The sequence below is a fragment of the Culex pipiens genome, chromosome 2, assembly GCF_016801865.2.
Source record: "Culex pipiens pallens isolate TS chromosome 2, TS_CPP_V2, whole genome shotgun sequence".
Classification (NCBI taxonomy): Eukaryota; Metazoa; Arthropoda; class Insecta; order Diptera; family Culicidae; genus Culex; species Culex pipiens.
Window position 1 is genome coordinate 41,946,487 of NC_068938.1, and position 7,195 is coordinate 41,953,681.

Sequence of the window (7,195 nt, forward strand, 5' to 3'; positions counted from 1 at the left end):
AATGTTGTTTGCGTATGTTTACTTACAAAACAAAAATTGTATTCCCGTTTTCTTAAGTAAAAAATTAAAAAAAAAATGGTTGAAATCCGAACAAACGCCGGAAATCAGTGCACTGCCCTAGTAACATTTTGGGTTTTAAGTAGGCCATAAAAGCCTATTTAGGCCGTAAGAGGGTTTTCAGAACCATGATAAAACCTGTAAATTTAAAAATGTTACTAGGGTGCAGAGGTCTAGATCGCAAAATTAAGTGAAAATTGGAAGTTCCGAAAAATTGTGACTTTTTGGAGCTTTGGTGTCTCCAGAAGAGTTGTTTCAAATACAAAGGGGCAACTTTTGGCTTGGTTGAAAATTAGGGTGGTTCACGATTACGGTGGTTTTGAAAATCTTACTTTCCAGGAGTATTTTTGGGATTTTTTTCCTTCTATTAAATTATTGTGAATGCCAATTCATGCTACTTTGTCAAAGACCTCAATCAACTTTGTCTCGCAATCTAGGCTTTCTACGAACAACTTAAGCTTTCTTCTGAGCAAACCTTCATAGAACTGTTTTTATTTAACCTAGCAATTCAGGGTTAAGTTTTTTGAAAAGTGATGTTCTGAGCACTTTTCGAGCTCTTAAGAACAACACATTTCAAGCCATTTTAAAGTTAAAAAGATGCAATTTATTACTCAAATATCTTGAAAAAGCGTAGGCCAAATTTAATGCGCCAGGTTGCATTCAAACGGGGTCCCAACCTTAAAAAGCCTGTAAGTGTTGACCCTTATGTCCAAGTTGACTTTTTAATCAACGAAAACGTTAGGTTTTTAAAGCTCTAAGAGTGTTTAGAACATCACTTTTCTCTTTCAAAAACTGATTGTTGAAGGTTTGCTCAGATGCATTCTCATAATTTGTTCGTAGAATTGCGTAGATTGCGAGATAAAATGTTGGTGTCATAAACAAAATTACTTCCATTGGCATGCTCAACAACGTTTTAGAAGATAAACAAATCCAAAAAATAATCTGAAAGGTTAGATTTTCAAATATACCGTAATGGCGAATCGCTCTTGTTTTCAACCAAGCCAAAAGTTGTCCCAACCCATTTGCAACAACTCGTCTGAAGACACCAAAGCTCCACAAGTTTAGAATTTTTAAGAAAATCCATATTCCACTTAATTTTGCGATCCGGCCCACTGTGCATGCCATGAGCAAATCCCTACGCAATCGGCCGATTTTGTGCATTTAAATTTTTCTATTTGGCCCAAACTTTTTGAGGGCCTTTTCTATGACCAAAGAAACCATTTTGTGTCGTTGATTCACCCATAGAAAGCTCCATACCATTTTGGTACGTAAATTTTCTGATTGGAAGACACCAATTCGGTAAGTTGTAGGCATCGATGAGGACAATTCAGTAAAAATGGTACACAAAAAAAACCGGTTTGCCGGTTTTTTATTAACTTTTTTTTTAAACAAAAAATTTCACATAAGGGACCATCCATAATAGAGTGTAACAAAAATGACTTTTTGGCGGGCATTCAAGGGTTTGTTCCGGTGGGCATATTAATCTCAAATCCAAAATATGAGCTTGATTGAACGTAACAGGAGCTGGCGCTTTGCATTTGAATTTTAAATGGGACTTTTTTGTCACTTTTTGAGGCATTTTGGCCACTGAAGCGTTTATTTTCAACATCATTGGCGTGTAGGCCAGATCCTTGCGCATCTTTTTGTATATATAACATTGAAATTTGGAGCTCCCTGGAGCTCGGTACAGACCTTCAAAGTTTGATTTTTTTTTTTCAATAAATCGGCCCCGGCAAAAAAGATATGCGTCGCGCCTCGCGACGCCCTGGACGTTATTTGATTTTGCCGGGGCCGATTTTTTGAAAAAATGCCAAACTTTGAAGGTCTGTACCGAGCTCCAGGGAGCTCCAAATTTCAATGTTATATATAATTTTAAACTGCATTTTCAATTCTCAAAAACAAGTTTTATGCTACAATTTGTTGGAAATACAATTATTAATATTTATAAACTTAAGAATATACAAAGGCTCAAACATTTTTTGTCTTTTTTTGCCCACCTTTAGTTTTGAGGGACAAAACCCACAACTGTTGAGCCATAGAAAAGTATGGACAAAAATTTGTCGCCGAGAATTGGTTGATATAGCCATTCAATGTTTTTTAACTATTATTTTTAAACGTTACTTAATCCACCAGAAGGTGGTTGCTGCCTTCCTCCTGAAAGCTTTGGCTAACGCTTACTTAGTAAAGACACTATACATCTGAGTGCTGCCATCTATGATTAATTTTTATTATTCATTTGAAAGCACTGCAGTGTTTGTATGCGTGCACGACGTGCACTGAGCGGAAAGTTCCGACAGCTATCCGCCGGAGCTTTCAAATTATGTAAATAATGACCCTTTTTAGTATCAACCAAAACAGTTTTTCTAACATAACTTTTGAAGTACTGCTCCAAACCGGATGAAATTAAAAAAAGACTTAAAGGACCTGAAGGCGAATCTAAAAACATAGATCCGGACAAAATCGGTCGGGCCAGTTCCGAGAAAAGTGAGTGAGAAAAAAAATTCTACGTCCATCCACACGCACAGACATTTGCTCAGAATTTGATTCTGAGCCGATATGTATACGTAAAGGTATATCTAGAAGGCTTATTTAAAAAGTTCAATTTTTGAGTGATTTTATAGCCTTGCCTCAGTGAGGTGAGGAAGGCAAAAATTGGCTTTTTTGTAAACCAATGATTTCAGAACAGTCCTCATTAATACCTAATTTTTTGCCGAAAAACCACCAAACCGATCAGGAAATTTCTTCAGATACGGATTTTCGAATATTAAGGTACCATTATTGTAAGGCAGCTGCCATAAATGTACACAGCAAAAAATCCGATGGTAAAATCGCATGCAAAAGCATGCACATCACCTTCGTCAAAAAAGACACTTAATATTACACGCTGTGTTCGATAGCTCGTTCGCAGCAGAGCCAGCGGTCGCTTCGCGACGCATCAGCTGGACCACAGGTGATTCAGCACCGACCATGTGCTTCGGCCTGAGACAATTGGGCGTTTCGAGCACAATGGGATGGGCAGGAGTGGATGTGGCTCGGCGTTTTAGCAGTTCGGTACGAACGAATGAACGATTTCTCGCTCCGTGCGCTCGCCGCCGACGATGTGGGTGGGATGGTGATCGCGATCAATTAGCAGCCGTGCTAACCGATCCTCAGCCGGTGATGAATGGGTTGGGTGTGTCGAGGGTACCTGGGACACAGAGACCACGAGCAGCACTGGATTTTTGGGTGTAAGGTTTTGAAACCGCACTCACCTAGATTTCCATAGGAAATGAGCCTTGTAGGATGTCAACGCTGAATTTCCTCGGACAGGTGAGCCGTACCGACGCCGTCCAAAATGGCGTTCTCCTTGCCGTTTCGTGAATGGGTTGGAATTTCACGATGGCGACTTTTGGCTCCTTCCGTCCTTCGACCAGACCAATCCGGTTCGAAGGACCAATGTTCGATAGCTCGTTGTGGTCGCTCCGGATTGGCTGGTCGTTCGGGTTGAAGGTTTGCCGTGGGTTGGCACTAGTGATCGTCGGACCCGGTCGGTGTAGCACAAAAACTCGCGATGTTTAATTGAAACCACAAAACTAGTAAAACTAGTACTTTATTTAAAGACGTATCACTATTCTAACTTTTATTAATTCTAGTCAAAAATCTTCCTGTTTCGCACTGCTCGTAAGATGGGTCAAATTGGAATGGAGGGAACATAACATTCTTCGGCTTGAAGCCACTTCTTGTCGCGCTAGTCGCTTTTGTTTTAGGAACTACAAGAACTTTTCGTTTAGATTTATAATTCGCACAAGTCGTTGGTAGCCATGTCCGTGAGCACAAGCTACTGGGAAGATGTGATCGGGTTGGTCTCCAACACGCTGCATGTACAATTTTTGTAAACACAAAAAAAAAGTTGCAACCGTCGGGACTCAATCCCAGCACCTATAGTAAGGACTGGCGCCTTAGCCCGCTCGGCCATCAGACCAATGAAAAATGGAAAGGATAAACGTATATGTGAGCGTGACATTTCGGTCAAGTAGGTTTCCCATACTGATGGGCTACATATTTTAAAGTGTAATATTACACAGAATTTCATAAAATAATGCAAAATTTATTTTACACCCAGGCCTTTTACACGCAGCTGGATTACTACTTTATTTGCTGTGAATTTAATTTCTTGATTTTGCCAAAAAACACTATTATTTGAGACAGTCACAAAATAAATGCATTAAAACTTGTTACCCTCATCAGATTTCGATAGTGAACACTTTTTTTTCAAATGGAAATTATTTTCTGTATTTCCATTTACATCAATTATTACCAAACTTAGTTCATTTTAATCGAAACCCTTGTCATATTTTGTTGCTAAGTAATCATTTTTCTATTATAAAAACAAAACTTCTTTAACTAGCTATTGCGACATAATTGTACAGTTCCAAAAAAGGAGATTATGAAATGATTTCGAACAATCATTTCAATCGTTCATGTGCAGTTGAAGTGAAAGAATGAAGCCTTCGACACATTTTCTGATTGTGCCAGGAATTCTTTTTCTCTGGTTTGTAGCTGTACATTCTACCAAAAAGCCGTCCAACTGTATTCCAGCCAATTTCAAGAATTTGTTCAACCATTTAAACAAATCTGTTGCATATCGCGTTGAAAATGATTACGCACCGAACGGATCCGTTTATCAGCATGCTGTGCTGAGGTTCGCCACGGATAAGGACGCCAGAGCGATTTTGCAGTTCAACTGCAACCGACGATCCGGATCAACCTGCGATGTGCTCATGATAGAAACCGATAGGAGTGGAGAATGTCGTGCTGCTAGGAATGTGATAGACGCAGTTTCATTCCCAACTGCAAGCCATTACATCTTCGGCGTTGAGGAAGATGGAGTGCTGTTTTATCTGTGTGATCCCCAGAATCGTTTTCTAAGTCGTTTCAAATTGATTCCGATGGAAGAATCCGACTCCGACATCACTCCTGTCGATGATGTTTGCTCAGCTGATTTTGGCAACTTTTTTCGTGGATCTGACATTGAGTGCAGAAAATCTTTGTTGGATTCATTCAATAATTTTGGTGGTGATCCACGGAATCGTCCAATTCTAATTGGTTCCAAATACTCCGAACCTGTACTGGTGAAGGTTCCCACTGGTGGCTTTAGTACCCGTTCGATGCTGATAATTGTTGTGCTAGTTGTGATAGCAATAATTGGGTTAGCTTATATTGCCAGAAAAATCGTCAAGTATATGAATTTGTCCTAGAAGTGCAACGAATTATCTTATGATATTCTTCAGGATTTAAAAATAAAAACTAACTTAATCCACCTATGTGGTTGATGCCTTCCTCACTTTTTACCAACAATGAGTAATATGAGTGGTTTGAACACGTATTTTAACTATTTCTTTTTAATCCAGAAAAATAAGTACACAGATATAACTTAAGTGGTCATAACTCGAGACAGGGTTGCCAGATCTTCAATGTTGTGGACTCGTTGGAAAGGGTTTTTGATTACCTAACCAACGATGGGTAGGGTTGTGGATCCGGACATTGTTTACATACATTTAAGTGAGATCCGGCTTCAAAAAAGTACATAAATATCACTTAAGTGGTCATAACTCAAGACAGAGTTGCCAGATCTTCAATGTTGTGGACTCGTTGGCAAGGGTTTTCGATTACCTAACCAACGATGGGTCGGGTTCTGGATCCGGACATAGTTTACATACATTTAAATGAGATCCGGCGTCAAAAAAGTACATAAATATCACTTAAATGGTCATAACTCAAGACAGGGTTGCCTGATCTTCAATGTTGTGGACTCGTTGGAAAGGTTTTTTGATTACCTAACCAACGATGGGTCGGGTTCTGGATCCGGACATCGTTTACATACATTTAAGTGAGACCCGGATTCAAAAAAGTACATAAATAACACTTAAGTGGTCATAACTCGAGACAGGGTTGCCAGATCTTCAATGTTGTGGACTCGTTGAAAAGGGTTTTCGATTACCTAACCAACGATGGATAGGGTTGTGGATCCGGACATCGTTTACATACATTTAAGTGAGATCCGGCTTCAAAAAAGTACATAAATATCACTTAAATGGTCATAACTCGAGACAGGGTTGCCAGATCTTCAATGTTGTGGACTCGTTGGAAAGGGTTTTTGATTACCTAACCAACGCTGGGTCGGATTATCGATCCGGACATCGTTTACATACATTTAAGTGAGATCCGGCTTCAAAAAAGTACATAAATATCACTTAAATGGTCATAACTCAAGACAGGGTTGCCAGATCTTCAATGCTGTGGACTCGTTGGAAAGGGTTTTTGATTACCTAACCAACGATGGGTCGGATTATGGATCCGGACATAGTTTACATACATTTAAATGAGATCCGGCGTCAAAAAAGTACATAAATATCACTTAAATGGTCATAACTCAAGACAGGGTTGCCAGATCTTCAATGTTGTGGACTCGTTGGAAAGGGTTTTTGATTACCTAACCAACGATGGGTCGGGTTCTGGATCCGGACATAGTTTACATACATTTAAGTGAGACCCGGCTTCAAAAAAGTACATAAATAACACTTAAGTGGTCATAACTCGAGACAGGGCTGCCAGATCTTCAATGTTGTGGACTCGTTGGAAAGGGTTTTCGATTACCTAACCATCGATGGGTCTGATGATGGATCCGGACATCGTTTACATGCATATAAATGAGATCCGGATATATGTGAAAACACATTTTTATACATAACTTTTGAACTAGTTATCGAAACTTCAAAAAATTCAATAGCGATGTATGGGACCATAAATCAAGTCGAATGCGACCGGTTTGATCAAAATCGGTTCAGCCAGTGCTGAGAAAACTCAGTGAGAATTTTGTTCACATACATACATACACACACACATACACACACAGACATTTGTTCAGTTTTCGATTCTGAGTCGATATGTATACATGAAGCTGGGTCTTTGAGCTTTTAATAAAAAGTTCATTTTTAGAGCAGGATTATAGCCTTACCTCAGTGAGGAAGGCAAAAAGCATCGCGGGTGGCCGTCAGATGGTATGATCAGGGTTAATTACTCCCCCATTAGATCCCATCAAGATCATGCTGCTGTTACTGGCACCCACCAGCGAAATTTTCTCTCGAAAGCATTTCTT